Here is a 16,930-nt window from a genome sequence, read left to right as displayed (position 1 = left end):
CTGTAAAAAAAAAAAAAAAGCGGTAGTAACATTTTAGCTTTTACGGATTTAACTTAAATTTACAGTAAAAAAAATTGTACATGTCATTACCTGATATTAAAAATAACCTGTTAAAATGCCATTCTACTAAAGTACTAAACTCTGTTTTGAACGTATACTATGGTAAAGAAAAAGTCACATGATGAATCACAGTAGCTTTTCAACAAGGTCAGGTAAATAATATAGGAGCACGGTGACACACACACACACACACACACACACACACACACACACACACACACACACACACACACACACACACACACACACACACACACACACACACACACACACACACACACACACACACACACACACAAAACAGCATCATGGTAACTTAAACATAATATGTAACATAAAGTCTTAATGTACATAACTGATTAGAAAAAAATTATAAGAAGAAACCGTTATTTCAATGAAATACCATAAAATGTGAAGTCACACAGGGAATTATGAGAATATCAATTTACGTTTTTTCATTGTAAATTATAAAATGACTTGTTCCTTTTCACTGCCAAAAATATACATTTAACAGTATTTTACTGTAAAATTACATTAAATGTCTTATTAGATATATATATATTTTTTGGTATACTGTGAGGGAACTTACCATTAACCAATTAAAAGGTTTTTACTGTATACTTTTTAGTCTCTTACCATTGAAGCTAGAATATTTGGTAACGCTTTAGATTACAGCCCAGAAAGTACTGCGTAATTAAGATGAATTTACAGCGTAACTTTCTGTCCATGAGCACTAACTAGGCTGAAGCGCAAGTGACCCCTTTCTACATACTGTAGAGGCTTTTTAAAAATTACAAGGTACATATCTATGCATTTATACAGGGTTCTTTGTTGTTGTTGTTGTTGTTGTTGTTGTTGTTGTTGTTGTTGTTGTTGTTGTTGTTGTTGTTGTTGTTGTTGTTGTTATTTTTTTATAGCAAAAGTGCAGATGTTTAAGTTTGGGGTTACATGTTTCAAGGCAAGTAAAGCTAAAACTATTGATTTTTTTTAAAAATACTGGGAAATATTCTCTTGTTCCATGTACAGTAGTTACAAGGTAAGTGTACCCTGTACACCACAACTTCTTCATTCAAGTAGGTTCGTCATCCATAACTCCATCAAAGTCAGCCAGGAACCTTGGAGTTGTGATTGATGATCAATTGAACTTTACAGACCACATTGCTAGAACTGCCCGGTCCTGCAGATTTGCCTTATACAACATTAGGAGGATCAGGCCCTTCTTATCAGAGCATGTTACACAACTCCTTGTCCAAGCACTTGTTCTATCCAGGACTGGACTATTGTAATGCTCTCCTAGCAGGTCTACCAGCTTGCACTGTCAAACCTCTGCAACTGATCCAGGATGCTCCAGCTAGAGTGGTCTTTGTCACTCGTCACTCCTCACAAAATTGCACTGGTTGCCAGTTGCTTCTCGCATAAAATTCAAGTCACTGACTTTTGCCTACAGAACAACCACTGGCTCTGCTCCCTCCTACCTAAACTCATTACTTCAGACTTACGTGCCATCCAGAAACTTGCGCTCTGCAAAGTGAATGCCATCTTTGAATGATCCGCCCAACTCAACCAGAGCTGCTGAGTCCGTGGCCATTTTCAAGAAACGGCTGAAGACGCATCTTTTCGGCAACACTTGATCTATTAATACTAACACTTTATCTTCTATTCTATATCTATTATTGTTATAAAAATAAAAATAAAGTACACGTACTGCATTAGATTAAACTAGGAAGGGTCATAGCACTTGCATATTTTTGTCCTATTGTTAGTTTAACTGCTTCTATTGTTCATATTTGTAAGTCACTTTGGATAAAAGCGTCTGCTAAATGAATAAATAAAAAATAAAAAGTGGTGCTTGTTACCCTCTTGTTTCATGTAGTTACAGGGTAAGTACAATAAAAATACATACACACAATCTAATATCACTGACTCGGAAACCTTTATTTGAAAAACAACTTATTACAGTTGGTCTGAAATGTCTACAGTTTAAAAAGTTTAAAATATTGTAATTTTTCGTAAAAACACCTATCGTTTCACTTCAGAAGACATTGATCCATCCATTGGGGTAGTATGGATTACTGCAGTTATTGCAGTTTAGCTGTTTGATGCTCCAACTTTTAGGAACACATGACCTTGCATTATATGTATTCCCAGATATGTATTTTTTTCATTTTTCTAAAAACCTTCATTTGTTTTAATCTGAAGAAGGAAAGTTGTATACATCTTGGATGGCATGAGGGTAAAAGTTGAGTAAATGGTGAGGACGTATTTCTGGGTGTACTGCATTTTTTTAAATACATAATACTGAAAAGCAAGAGACATGATTTCTTAAGATTCATCAGTGGAAAGAGAAAAAAGGAAGAGGAACAAAAGGAAGAAGCCAAGAAAGAGAAAAAAGGGGGGAAAAAACGTGCTACTTTCTGTCAAGACTTGAAAATTTGAAAATCATTTTTGATAAAAAAGAGCAGTTTTAAACGAAAAAGAAGTGTTGTAAATCTGTTTTGAATTAAGTTATTTTTCAAATAAAGGTTTCCAAGTCAGTGATATTAGATTGTGTGTATGTATGTTTATTGTACTTACCCTGTAACTACTGTACATGGAACAAGAGGGTAACAAGCACCACTTTAATTTACGGCCTGCAATGTCACATTCACCCTGTAACTACAAGGAACAAGAGGTTAACAAGCACCACTACATGAAACAAGAGTAGCTTTACGATTTAAGCTTTAAGATTACTGTATAAATATGTACCCTGTAATTTTACACCATTATTTCAAAAAGGTACGCAGTTTATGTTCTTGCTAAATTGCTCCAAAATGTAAGATTGTTGTATCATAATAGTATAATAAGTACCTCTTAGTTCTATAATACTTACAGTATAAATAGTTATTTAATTGTCCTGGTTGTTACCCCTTTATTCTCCAAACTATTGCACATAGTCCCCTTATACTTACCTTATACTAACATGCAAGTACTTTATAGGTACACCATAATTAACAAAAGATACACTTTAAAATCGCTTTAATTACGCAGTATTTTCCTTTATTTCTTTTACAGTGTACCATTATTAGTGCAACAGAAAACACAGCCAAATCATGAATTGATATAGTTGGAGGCATTTTAAATAAATTGACATTTTAAGTCCACTTTTAGGAGAACACAATGCATCAAAGCTAACACACATGGAATAAAAAAAAACCTGTACATTTCTTTATAGCTGTCATTAGTAAACACTGCTATTTGTGGGAGTTCTGCTAGCACAACCACTGGCTAAATCAGACGCATGTCTCATAGTGGGTATCAATTACAGTTGTCTGCATTCTGCCATGTGTCTTAGTATCGATAAAGCTATAAATACCACTTTAACCCTGAAATATGATATAATGGTCTCAGAAGTAGTCTGATGGTGCAATGATAGCCTGTCTGAAAGGACTAGGCAGCCTGACAAGATGATGAAGATAAGGCTCTAAACAGAGAGTTCCCTTAAATTGATCAGAATCCTCTTTCTGTCACTTCTCTCCAGGTCTGAAAATATCCGAGTGCTTTCAACCATAAAACAGCAGGGCTAATGCAGGGAAACACCCCCTAAAATAAAAGGTACAGTTTTGTGGATGAAATAGTCGTACAGATATGCAACGACTCAAGGGTGATTAACCCTTATTTTACCTTATTACACCTAAGTTGCTTCAAACTTAAATTGTTTCAAAATCTTGAAATATTAATAACAACATAAAAGTTATTCTTTTGGGACTAAATTTCAGAGTTGACTTTTACTTACTAAAAAAACGGTAAAAACTATCAATCAGACAACAATGTTTTTCAGCATAGTTGATCATGATAATTTAGAGGCCTTAGAAATTTGTGCATCAAATATGATACTGTCGTTTACTTATCAATAAACGATGATATAATTTAGATTTTTGGGTAAACTACTCCTGTAAAAAGTGAATTATGCAAGGTTTTCAATATGAACATCAGTGTGTACATGAAAAGGCTTTGATTCCCCAGGCTGTTGTTCTCTAAAGAATGAGAATACACAGACTTCCTGCCCAACGAAAATGCCACTATTCGTTATATCTACAAACTCCACTGCCTTAACATACTCCTCACAAATAACACATGAAACACCCTGCAGGAATCCATTAAACTCCTCACTCAATTAAAACAACTGCCATCGAAATGGAAACAATGAGGAAAACAATGAGAATGACCGGTGTGATGTAAAATGTAAATTAAAGTCCAGTGTTGGCCATTTGAACTTATTATGGTTAGTATCTGCCTTATTAATGAGGCGGCCTAGATAAAGGAAATGTATTTGTGCATACGAGTGGAAGAGTTGTATGTCAGGCTGAATGAGAGTCAAACCTATGATGCAATGGAAAGAAAGAACGAATTGTGGGAGTGAATCTCCAAATAGACCCCTGAAACAGAAGTCTTCCAATGCTGTTGTCATAGAAATTTTGATTTACAATACCATTTCAGATCACACAGGTCAAATAAATTCTCACAGTGCTGTGTTCATTTCTCTCAAGATCATAAGTTGACATTCACTGTGAGACGCATTCAATAGTGACCTCAGACCTCCTCATCCACAACAGAAGATGTGACTCCTGTGCACAATCCGGAGGGTGTCATTGTCTGACATCAGCACACAGATGCTGCTATTATATTAGATGATAGATGTGTCCTGTGTCCTTGAAGATAGAAGGATTTTTCAGGATTCTTTGATGAATGGAAAGATGTTAATGAGAAAATGTATTTTAAATATAAATATTTTGCAGCATTTTTAATGTCTTTAATTATGTACAATATTATTGTCTGAATAAAGGTTAATTCTTTTTTTAAACTGACTTGTTTCAGATAAGAAACCTTTATTAAATTAAAAATAAAATAATTATAATAAATCAAAGACACTAACATGAAATAAAGATTATAAATGCTTCTTGTTTTTAAATAGATACCATATTGATTTTAGGCAGAAACTATGCTAATGGTATGTTTTACAGTTTTTTTCGATTGCTAAACGACAGTGAGCACAACTGGAGCTACATGTGCAAAACTCTAAGTCTGCACAGCAGCAGTTCATGTGGACCAAACTCTAGTTCATTTTTCATAGCTTGAACACAGTTTTCAAAACTCTACACGCTTATCCCATGACTTAAACCACAACCTGCACAACACTGTGGATTACAGCACTTTGTTCAAATGCTAACACACTGCTGTCAAAACTGTGAACCACACATTCAAAACAGAATAGATTTCAGCCTTGTGCCTTTCAAACACTGCTGATTGCAATTTCAGCTGAAAGGCTAAGCAGTGTCTTGTTTGTTATTTGTTCGAATTAGAGTATATACTTTTAGTTTCTACCTTTTCTTTTCATTACTATAATTCTGTAAATTACTACAACCTATTGAAGCAAACTGCTAATTTTCATTTACCTTAAAGAATTGTTATGTTCTATAAATTTTAATAAATCATGTGAAAGAATGTCACACTTTTCTTTGAAGAAAATATTACTTTGTATGAAGTCACTGAAATTGTTCAAACTGTAAAGATGAATCGTTTGTATTTTCTGTATTGGTGTTTGATGCTAGTGTTTTTACTCTCAGTGTGTTCTGAGTGACAGTGTGTGTTATCTCAGTGAGGGTTGTGCATAGTGTTTGGCTGCACTGAGCCTGCACAATGTGGTTTTCTTGCTTACACTTTTTTAACACCAGTAATACATCAAAAAAACTGTACACAACTGTAGCACTCCTTGGTCCATTTGGACCCGGTGGAACATAAGCTTATGAAACAGTCATAACTCCACATTCTTTTTCTGTCAAAACATCATCAAAAACACATCAACAGTCCTCTGAAATGTTTCAGAAAATATTCATTTTACTTGCATAACCTTTTTCTTTCAGATGAAAAATATAGATGACAAACAGCCTGAATGAAAAAATGAAATAATAATAAAATTATAAATGATAAAATAATAAGAATTAAAACGAAACAATGAGGTTCTGTATAAATCACAAAATTGCTAAGCTTACTGGTAAAACAAAAGGACCTTGAAGCCTAAACTTAAACATTATTATGGAGAAATTCAGTACATACATCATAAGCATTGGTTTAATCTGGAAAAAAGGCTTCTTCCTGTCCTTTTGCAGATGTGCTTCAGTCTCGTTCCATTAGCCGTAGTGTTAGTGGGATGGCTGACAGGGGAGCATGCCAGAAATGAAAATACAAGCGTGTCTTTGAGAATGACAGCCTCAGGGAGATGTTGGCGACTCGGGTGTCAGTTTGGATTTTCCATTGGTCTGACAGGGGTTTTGTAGCATCTGGAGTGGCCACAACATCATGAGAGATCCAGTGTGGAATGAACCATTTTGAGTGGCCTCTGATAGGAGAGGCATTACGAGCTGAACCATCAAAGAAAGTAATAGTGCAGCACATCAAAATGCAAGTAACACTGTAGAATGCTGTTACTGTTATGAAACATCACTTGAACATCACTGGATTTGAAATTAGTTGAAATTATTAGGGCTCCAAACTGACTAAAAGGGTCACAAATTGGACAAGAAAAAGATCCACGATAATAATTTAAAATCTAGCCACCATTTAATGAATCAGAGATGAAGTCAGGGAGTTTTCACTGTTTGTATGACTCCACTTGCAGTTTGCATGTTCAGAAAGGCTGCCAATCTCTGATGGATATTACTTTCTGAAGGTTACATCATTTAACCAAATATGCGGCAAGTGAAGTCTAAACAAGTGGCTTCCTGCCTTCAAACATGCTTATTTCCCTGCCATGTAAGTGAAAAGAGTAGTATCAAAGTCCAAATTTACAGTATTCATAAAACAGTAAGCAAATAGTCGGATGACCTACTACTTCCGGTGAGATTCTGAATAGTGCATCTAATGGACACTTTACTATCCCATGAGGCCATGCGAGAGAAGTTGTGAATGGCAGGAAATCAACGGAATTGAAGTAGATCACATGACAATGACCTATGTTAGATGTAGTACATCTGGATTTCCTTCATATTATTCAAATATAGTTCCTTCTCAGTATGCAATTCAGGATGCAGCTATCGGCTTTATGAGTAAGTCACTGAATCATTCATTCAACAGATTTGTTTAAAAACAATGATTCATTCATGAATGCAACTACTGTGTGTTGCTCAGAGATTCTTGCTCGGTTAATTCTCCTAGGGCTTTGTTTGGAAACATTTTTTGTTACTGATCAAATATTGTGTATGGCTCCCTGGTCATTTCTATATTCTAGAGCTGTGGTATTTTAACTGTGCCATTTTATCGTTTCTACAGTTTAACATGAGCATCATGACAAAAAACAGAGCGGTTCACAACACAAGCGCTCAATGTCATTTACGGCAATGATCTTTCGCCACTACGGTAATAATCTTTCGCTGCTACAACCCCTATAATATCTATATCTAGAGCCAAACGCGCCTCATTCAAGCCCTTTCCGCGGGACAGTTAATTAACTGTCCCGCTGAAGACGCTAAAGTGTTACATTAAGAGCTGCAGATGCCGCAGTTATATTAACAACAGTAGCAGAAACACGATGAGCAGCAAAATAGAGACTTTTGTTAAAACACTAGAAAACGAGCATGCAGCAAATACAAATATTTATATCTGTCATACAGATGGCTCCGACTGTTTGATTAAGCCAGGTTTGTGACAAGTTGACACGTGGCGCCTTTTTGTCCAGAGTGTTTGTGATTTTTTATTTTACAAACTACTATGGTTGCCCCCATGGAAATGTATAACTGTTCCAAAAAAGTGTTGTCCAGACCTCCACTGGGAGGAAATAAAGACCGGACCTCTTGGAATTTTTTTTTGAATACCCCTGTCTAGAGCCTTAATGTTCCTCTCTTTCCCTCAGACAGGAGATAGAGCACTGTGCCTAAGTGTAAGCTATACTTAAATTATTAAAAGACATTGATACAGTTAAGTAGAGTGTGTTTGTTTAAGCCAGAGGGAAATTGTAGCTCCATCTACTGACTGTGAAAAGCATGGCTCAGCAGTCTTACCATCCCCCTTTATTGATGTTTCCTTTTATTGTGGCCCTTTACAATACGCTAGATGTTCACTCTGGCTGTCAAAGTCTTTGTGTGCTGTATGATGTGGGTTGAATGGGCTAAGGTGCTATCACAGCTCTCTCTCTCTTTCTCTCTCTCACACACGCACTGTAAAGGAACTTCTACCTCTGATTTCATTTTTACAGGACAGTAAATTATAATCCTGCAGAGCTGCTTTACAGATAGGATGTTACACTTTATATAATGCTGAAACTGTAAAAGCACTCTCTTCAAACGCAAAGAGAGACGGACACTGTACTATAGGGGGGGGGGAACTGCCTCTATGTACATACTGGTCGAAAAAAATGAAATAATTAAAGATTAATCTTTTTGAAAGAAGTCTCTTTTGCTAATAGTTAAATACAGTAAAAATTATTTGAGATAATATTGAGAAATTATGACCTTCCCAGCATATAAGAATGATTTCTGAAGGATCATGTGACAGATGATGAATGCAGACAAAGGTAAAATCTGAATAGAGTTTATTGCATAACACACAGGATGATAGCATGTGAGTATCTGGGTTGCAGAATGTGATGGAGATACTGGCATGTGAATGGTTAGTCTTATCTGTAGCAGGTAGAGCTGAGAAGTGGCTGGTGGACTGAAGTCTGGCAGACAATGACACACTGAACTGAAGATGACAAAAGACGGGACAGTTCAATGCACAGGTAGTAGTCATGTTTAGGTTCAGTGTTGAACAACGAGACCAGACGCTGATGCGCGTGTGTGTGAAGCAGGCTTAAATGGAGTGGAGCAGATGAAGGTGAATGATAGCAGGTGTGGATGATTCAGGATATAGTGCAGGTGATGGTCAGAGAGGATTATGGGAAGTGTGCTGAGGTAACTGGTCTGGGGACGGAGATTGTGACAGGGACCCTGAAAAGTGATGTAAGATTCACCTTTGCCTTCTCAGGAATAGAGTCATATTAAAATATATTAAAACAGAAAATAGGCCTATTTTACATTGTAATAATATTCTACAATATTATTGTTTTTTCTATATTTTAGATCAATATATATATATATATATATATATATATATATATATATATATATATATATATATATATATATGAATTAGTGCTGCACGATTTATCATATTGCACTTTCTGTAAAGCTGCTTTGAAACAATATGTATTGTGAAAAGCGCTATACAAATAAATTTAAATTGAATTGAATATTGCAATCGCAATCTCGATCTTGGATTTTATATGAAATAAACAAATTAGGGCTGTTAACGCAATTAACGCAGCATCTGTTATTTTTTGTCATCCTTTGGCTAGTGTTACATGATCCGCTCTTATTCGTGCAAATGCTTTTAAACCATTCATGCGCGCTGCCTGTGAAAAGAGAGCACACTGCCTGTGAATGTCCTGACTGTGACTCACAGAAAGAGGCACGCCAGTATCATGCATGCACAGACTGCGCGCCAGAATACAGTTCTCTTTCGCACTTGAACGAACAATAACACATACAATTATGACAAAATGTTGTTTTGTCGAGTATCTTCATAACATAAGAGCAGTCTTATGATTAACGTAAAGAGATGTGAGAGAATGAGGCGCGTTATTAACGTTTAGAGTGTGTGTGTGTGTGTGGGGGGGGGGGTATTGATTACTATAGGTGTCATCAATCATCTAGTTGTTGTTGTTGCTAGTCTGAGTTGAGAAATATACATTTCAGAATTATCACTATGTGTGCATTTTGCTTTAGAATCAAGCCAGTTGACTCATGAAACCATTTGTTTATTATATCGCAATCGCAATATTGACCTCAATAATCGCAATATGACATTTTCCCCAAATCGTGCAGCCCTAATCTGAATTATTCCAAACTTTTGACCGGTAGTGTGTAGCACCTACTGCTCTGCACATTTCTCTTATGGATCTTAAAAAACATGAGTAAAGTTTAGTTTTAGCAAGATCCCATCATTTCAATCTTAATCGAGGGGCATAGTTAAGCACATTTTTTGTCGTAACTGAAGAATGGGGAAGTTTGACCACATTTGACCAGCAAACCCACATTCAGAGTGAAAGAGCACCAAAGTGCTGATGCTCATTTCAGAGAGTTGGTCAAAACAGAGAGTTTAAAGAGAAATTCAAATGAAATTCAATGAGGACAATCATGAGAATAACTAAGTGTGTGTGTGGGTGTGTTTGTGTGTGTGTGTGTGTGTGTGTGTGTGTGTGTGTGTGTGTGTGTGTGTGTGTGTGTGTGTGTGTGTGTGTGTGTGTGTGTGTGTGTGTGTGTGTGTGTGTGTGTGAGTGAGTGAGTGAGTGAGTGAGTGAGTGAGTGAGTGAGTGAGTGAGTGAGTGAGTGAGTGAGTGAGTGAGTGAGTGAGTGAGTGTGTGTGTGTGTGTGTGTGTGTGTGTGTGTGTGTGTGTGTGTGTGTGTGTGTGAGTGAGTGGACTCTCTGTGAATAACCTGCAGAAGGGACACTAATCCGGCTCTCATCTGCTAGGAGTCCAACTCAAACAACACATCTAATTTGCTTAAAAGGCAGTTTACTACAGACTGGCAGCTTGCTTTCCCAGTCTCCCTCCCTGTGTACATGTACGTGCGTGCGTGTGTGTGTGTGTGTGTGTGTGTGTGTGTGTGTGTGTGTGTGTGTGTGTGTGTGTGTGTGTGTGTGTGTTTTTGTGATTTGTGAGGACACAAATGTGTATAATGACATGGATATTACACTGGTATTACAACTTGAACTGTGTGTGTGTGTGTGTGTGTGTGTGTGTGTGTGTGTGTGTGTGTGTGTGTGTGTGTGTGTGTTTGTGTGTGTGTGTGTGTGTGTGTGTGTGTGTGTGTGTGTGTGTGTGTGGTGTGTGTGTGTGTGTGTGTGTGTGTGTGTGTGTGTGTGTGTGTGTGTGTGTGTGTGTGTGTGTGTGTGTGTGTGTGTGTGTGTGTGTGTGTGTGTGTGTGTGTGTGTGTGTGTGTGTGATTACTCTTTCACACTCAAGAATGGAGACCATAAAGCAAAACAAAAATATCTCTGTATTCCTCTAGGCTGAGACAGGTTAAGCTAATGACAATATAACGTTTGTACATTTGCTATGTTCGTATGCTGAATTATTCAAGTCATTATACGGGGAACAGGCTTTATGCCAAACATCACATGAACAAACAGGAAAACAGGTCACATAGCATCCGCTTGTCTGAGAAAGTTTTTAAGGGCAGTACAAACTGATGACGATATCTATGGAATTTTAAGGTATTTAGCTAACCTAGCTAGTTCTTTTTATTTTGGGTGTTTTGATTGATTTAAATATCTATATATACAAATAATGTTAGTGAGAATAATAATTAAAAAAAAACTTTTAAACATCAATCTGCGATAGACATCGGTTATGCTCATCTTTGCTCGCTCCTTTGAAGGTATGAGTAAAACGGCTCTACATTTATTGAAGCTCATAGAAAAGACCCGAACTGGAAGCAATGCGACCTGTTTTTCTGAATAGGAAAGCTTGTTGCACATAACCCCCATAGGATGCATTTATGGTCAGTTGGACGTATCAGTTAGGAATATCCGTCATCAGACTTGAGATGATGTCCGGTTAAGATTGGCTTCCTTTCTGTTTATGGTCCCAGAGACCCAAGTGCAATATTGTAAAACAATGATAGTAATTATAAACCTATTCAATTCCTTTCAAATGTGTTTATTGTTGCTTTGGGTTAATCAAAACCCAGTAAACAAACATTATTGAACATTAAAAAGTAGCTGTTGAAGTCCATTTGGCAAATGACTTACTGTACACAATAAAACGTGACAGCTGTGATTACCAGAAAATATAATGGCAATTTGTCAGGTATTACAGGATGGCATATTGTTGCCAGTATATTCTAAAACTTAAAACCATATTTTTCATGATCATGGTACCGAAATCTGATTTTTACCTTAAAATATACCGATAACCACCATGGGAATGACATTTTATTGTTTTTCTCTGTAAATTATAAGTTCATTTATAGTTTTTACTTGCAAAGCCTATAAACATGATAGTATTCTACAGTAATTTCAAATATATCAAAGTGTTTAGTCATTTACAGTTCTTCACCATATTTGATACAGTAATGTACAGTTAACCAATTAACAGGTTTTTTACAATTATTTTCTGAAAAAATTACAAACATTTTGTAACAATGTATATTTACAGTGTGTTCACCCAAAATTTTTAATTCTGTCATCTTTTACTCATCCCACACGATTTTTCAAAAGAATGTTGGTAACAAAACCACTTTGGTTCCCATTGACCATTATACTTTTACTGTATATACAATGGAAGTCAATGGGAGCCAAACATTCTTCTTTTGTGTTCCAGAGTATGAAAAAGTCATACATGTTTGGAACTTCATGAGGATGAGTAAATGATGACAGAATTTTCAATAAACAACAATCCATTTAAGTATGTTTTTTGAGCTATTAAAAGGGTCTCACACTTCAAACATGCAGATTAAGTGAGAACAGAAAAAAAGCCTTAATAAAGATGCTAGCAGGCTGACGTCTTCAGCATTGATTGAATCGTCTCATCTCAGAATTGTCTCTCCTTTGAACCTCTTTGAGGTCCCAGGGCCATGGTTACGTCTCATCTCATCTGCCTGCACTGGGACCCAGAGGTTTGGACTTGAATCGAATCACAGTTCTGAGGGCAACTTGATTTGGGGGGAACATTATTTGCAATATACACCAACATACCCTTCAGGTTTTTTGCCTAACTTCAGATCACTTGGAATAAATCATTTCTAGACAGTCCCAGATGGGGATTGTGAGCAGGTTTGTTCATAAAAAGTTTGAGGAGAGAAAACGCTAGTATAAAATGTCGTTCAGAATAACAGATTTGAACATGTGTTTATTTGCATTATCCCAGCAAGCAAGTTAATCACGTATAGACCTGTTTGATAGCAGAACTGAAAAACAGATTTACAGTCCACATACACGGCATAAGCCAGGTAATTATCTACCATATTTCATTTCCATTTCATTTTGAAAAATCCAAAACACAAATTCATGGCTATTCAAAAACACATTTGTATAGTGCTGTGTATTGTAAATCCGTTTAACACCGGCATCCCTGGCAACACTGTAGCAGTTCGTGGGACAGTGATGATTTCATACTGAATAATTACTGAATAATTACCCTATACAAGTACAATGCTATTACATGGCACTCCATGGTAATTCAAAGAAAATGGTTGGTAACGTAAAATTGCTACCATAATGATTTATTTCTACTTTATTTCTACTGGTATTTTTTGATAATGAAGTACTTAAGAAATATTCTTAAGAAGATAAGAATATTATCTTCTTAATATTCTTTTAAAAATAATAATATTAGAAATACTATCAATAGAAGTAATAAAAACTTAAAAGTATTAATGATAAACAATAACAATATATATATATATATATATATATATATATATATATATATCAAAAGCATAACAAAATAAATACATAAATAAATAAACAAACAGTATTTATTTTGAATCATTCCTCTTGACTCAATTTGATTACATATACAAAGGCTTAAGGCCTGATCACATAAAGATAACATTTCCACATGCGATTTGTCTGTTCATTTTTTTTTTTTTAACTGCAGACAGACTCAGTGGAAATTCACTTTGACTTTAGGCTTATAAAAAAGGCTTCCTGACTTGCTCTGACTTGTAATACTGGTTGCTATTACCAACAGCTCATATCATTTAATCACTCCAAGAAAAATGTAAATTAGCATAGCATCTTCATTCACAAGTAACAGTACAGTTCCATTTTATCCCCATATAAAGCTGCATATAGAATATGGGTCAGTCCCAGTTCAACTATTATATCTAGACATCCATGTGTGTCTTCTACACTCTCACACACATATAATAATTCCCTCTGAGCGAGTCTTCCTTTTGCGCTCTTAGCCACATCCGCCACCAATTAGCAGCAGCACAGATTCTACATCAAAAAACATTCTCTCTTTTTGCTCCTTTACTTCCAGCTCTTGTTCTGAGCATCCATGTCCATTATTCCCAAATGTTTACATGCCCCTTTAACCTCCGGAAACCGTCAGCACACTTCACTGCTCACACAGAGGTTAAGTAGTTTGAGCAGCACAGGTCTGTTTGCCTCTGTACAAGCACCTGTTTAACCAGGTGCTCTCCGAGTGTGAGCGTGCTGCTGTGCCAACCTCCCTAGACTATTTACTGTACTTGTGTAATGCAGCATGAAACTCAATGATGTATTCCCATCACGATTGCTTCTGTAGCGATGTTGTAAAGACATAATCCTCCCTTCATGTAATGAACAAAGGGCACATTAATAGTCCATTAAGACATCCTCCATTATATTTTGTAATATTTACAAATATTAAAGTATTTTGAGACCATGTAGGGAGACTACTATATTATGTCATTAAACATGCAAAATGACTATGCTAAATAGCATTACACTAAATTTTCAAAAATTCTTCCCTGTTTATTTATTATAACTAGCGTTCTCGTTTTGTTGTGGTTGTATTACATGCTTGCAACATAAACAGCTTTGTTGATTATAACAGTAGCATTATAAGCAGCATAGACTATCTGGCAACCCACTGATGAATGATATGAGTCAGATCTGCTCTGAGACCTTAGAGATCTAGACACAATCAAGACTCAAAACACTGAACAGTGTGTGACTACATAGCAGACCAGAAAGAATATTTGTACTGGATAAAGAAGATATAAGGGCCATAGATGTGCAAGATTTCTATGCATTTAGTCACTTTACAATCATACTCATGTAGTAGATCATGTATAAACATGACAATCACATACATCGAATTTATGAAGAGAAGCTTGACCTGCAATTTTCATTTTTCTATACGTGCTACTGTCAAAAACACGTCAGTAAACAAGCTTTCACCACACTGCCTTGTGTTCGACATCAAAACACACACACACACAAACACTCACCTCAAAATCCAATCCATGTCTGCAGCTGTCATCCTTATGAAATAATTGCTGTGTAAAAACACAGAGCAATGCCAGGAAGAAAGAGATAGAGAGAGCAAAGCCTATAGCACACTGCCAAATTCACTCCATACAAAGACACTAATCATTTCTGTTGCATGCTAATTTAAACAATTTTAATATTTAATGTAAAAGCAAGTGAATCTGGCATGCATAAAGTAAAATGAACCAGAGGAGAGACAAGCGAGAAGACAGTGAGATTAGAGCCCAGCTCTCTGCTGAATTCTGCTCAATAGGCTTTTAATCCGCACCTCTGTCATCTCACAGACAGATGGGTTTTAGCTGTCAGCAAAAAGTTCTGTGTGTAAATCCAAAACAGGACTATCCAACAATAGTTCTCACTTGAGCATCATCTAAATCCTCTTCAAGAAACATTCACTGAGAATTTAAATTATGTTATTATTTAACTCATTATATATGTCCTTATTTGCATACATTCAAACATGATGCATTAAGATGAGCCGTATTACAGATTTGATGTCAGTAAAGTCAAACAGAGTGTTTTGTTAATAAAAATCCAATTTATCCATAGGGAAATTGATTTTTAAAGATAACTTACAAACCTTAAAGATAGAAATACTGTGAGCTATGAGGTATTTAATCTGTGTTAGATGCTTTTGTTAAAGCCATCTAACAACGCTCTGTCCAACTTTTGTGGCCTTGGAAGGATGCAGCCTCTGAAGTCCGATTCCTTTAAAGGATGCAGCCTCTAAATTGGGACAAAGCTTTTTTAGGTCCTAGTAATAGGGTTGAAGACCTCTGTGTTATTAGTTCCTGTTGCAATGAAGTCCCTCCTTCCGAAAAATGCAGTGTACTTGGTTGGCTGGACAAGTGTGTTGTGATTGGTCAACCACTTTAAGTTATTTTCAGAACTGTCACGACCCTTACCATAACCGCATTAGATCCGGGAGGGGTTGGGGCATCTTTTGGACATGGCAACAACACACTACCAACGCAACTCAACCTGGCATCACCACTTTTTTTGCATATGTCTTGGGAGTAAATTATTTAAATGAAAGGAAGCAAATTACACTAATCACAACAACAACGTTTTTCAGGCGTCTATGTCAGCTGAGGAGATAAACGTTATAAAGATTGTTGTGTTTTATTGTTGTGAGTGTTTTATTATATATCATAGCAATTACTAGGTTTTGTTTTACTCTGAAACATGAAATGTGGAGTTATTTGCTTTTGCCAAAAAATTACTGGTGGAGTTATCTGCTTTTGCTAAAAAAACAAACTTACATAAAAAAACATTCTTTCAATGAACTTTAATACGCTAATTTCCCAGGATTGCTGTGTGAAAGGGGCTATTGATGTACCATATGCTACTAAGAATAAGATTTTGTGTGGATGCATGAACATTCAAAGTTTCTCCTTTTGTGTTCCATGGACAAAAAAGAAAGTCATACAGGTTCGAAGCAACATATGTACATTTTTATTTTTTGGTAACTATCCCTTTAAGATCCAAATGAATAGATTAACTGAATGGCCTTATTTAAGCCAATTTGTGTCAAAACACTGAAGAGACAAAATAACCCTCACATCTGATGCTGATTTGAAACCTAAATGCATTGAGAGTCATTGAAAGCTGGTTGGTTTAGTAATTTAATGTTATCTGGGATGAGGTTTCCAGGGTCTGAGAGAGCATTGACTGTAAATCACATCCTGAGGAGGAGAGACGGACGGGGGGATGGGTGGGGTCGTCATAATAACGAGATTTCGAGACCTCTCCTGCAGTAATAATCAACATGAAAAGCCAAACAGACTCAAAGGCACTAGAAAAATGGCACATA

The 16,930-nt window shown here is 36.2% G+C and overlaps 1 protein-coding gene across 2 annotated transcripts in view; it reads right to left on the bottom strand.

Annotated features, from left to right (window-relative positions):
* Positions 1-16,930, bottom strand: part of dtnbp1b (dystrobrevin binding protein 1b) — a 49,440-nt gene that overhangs the window by 31,268 nt on the left and 1,242 nt on the right. The gene's annotated exons all lie outside the window — the stretch shown is intronic.

This window comes from Siphateles boraxobius, unplaced genomic scaffold, assembly GCF_051911475.1.
Source record: "Siphateles boraxobius isolate OS27281-9 unplaced genomic scaffold, OSU_SipBor_1 35, whole genome shotgun sequence".
Lineage (NCBI taxonomy): Eukaryota > Metazoa > Chordata > Actinopteri > Cypriniformes > Leuciscidae > Siphateles > Siphateles boraxobius.
This window is presented reverse-complemented; position numbering and strand designations above follow the sequence as displayed.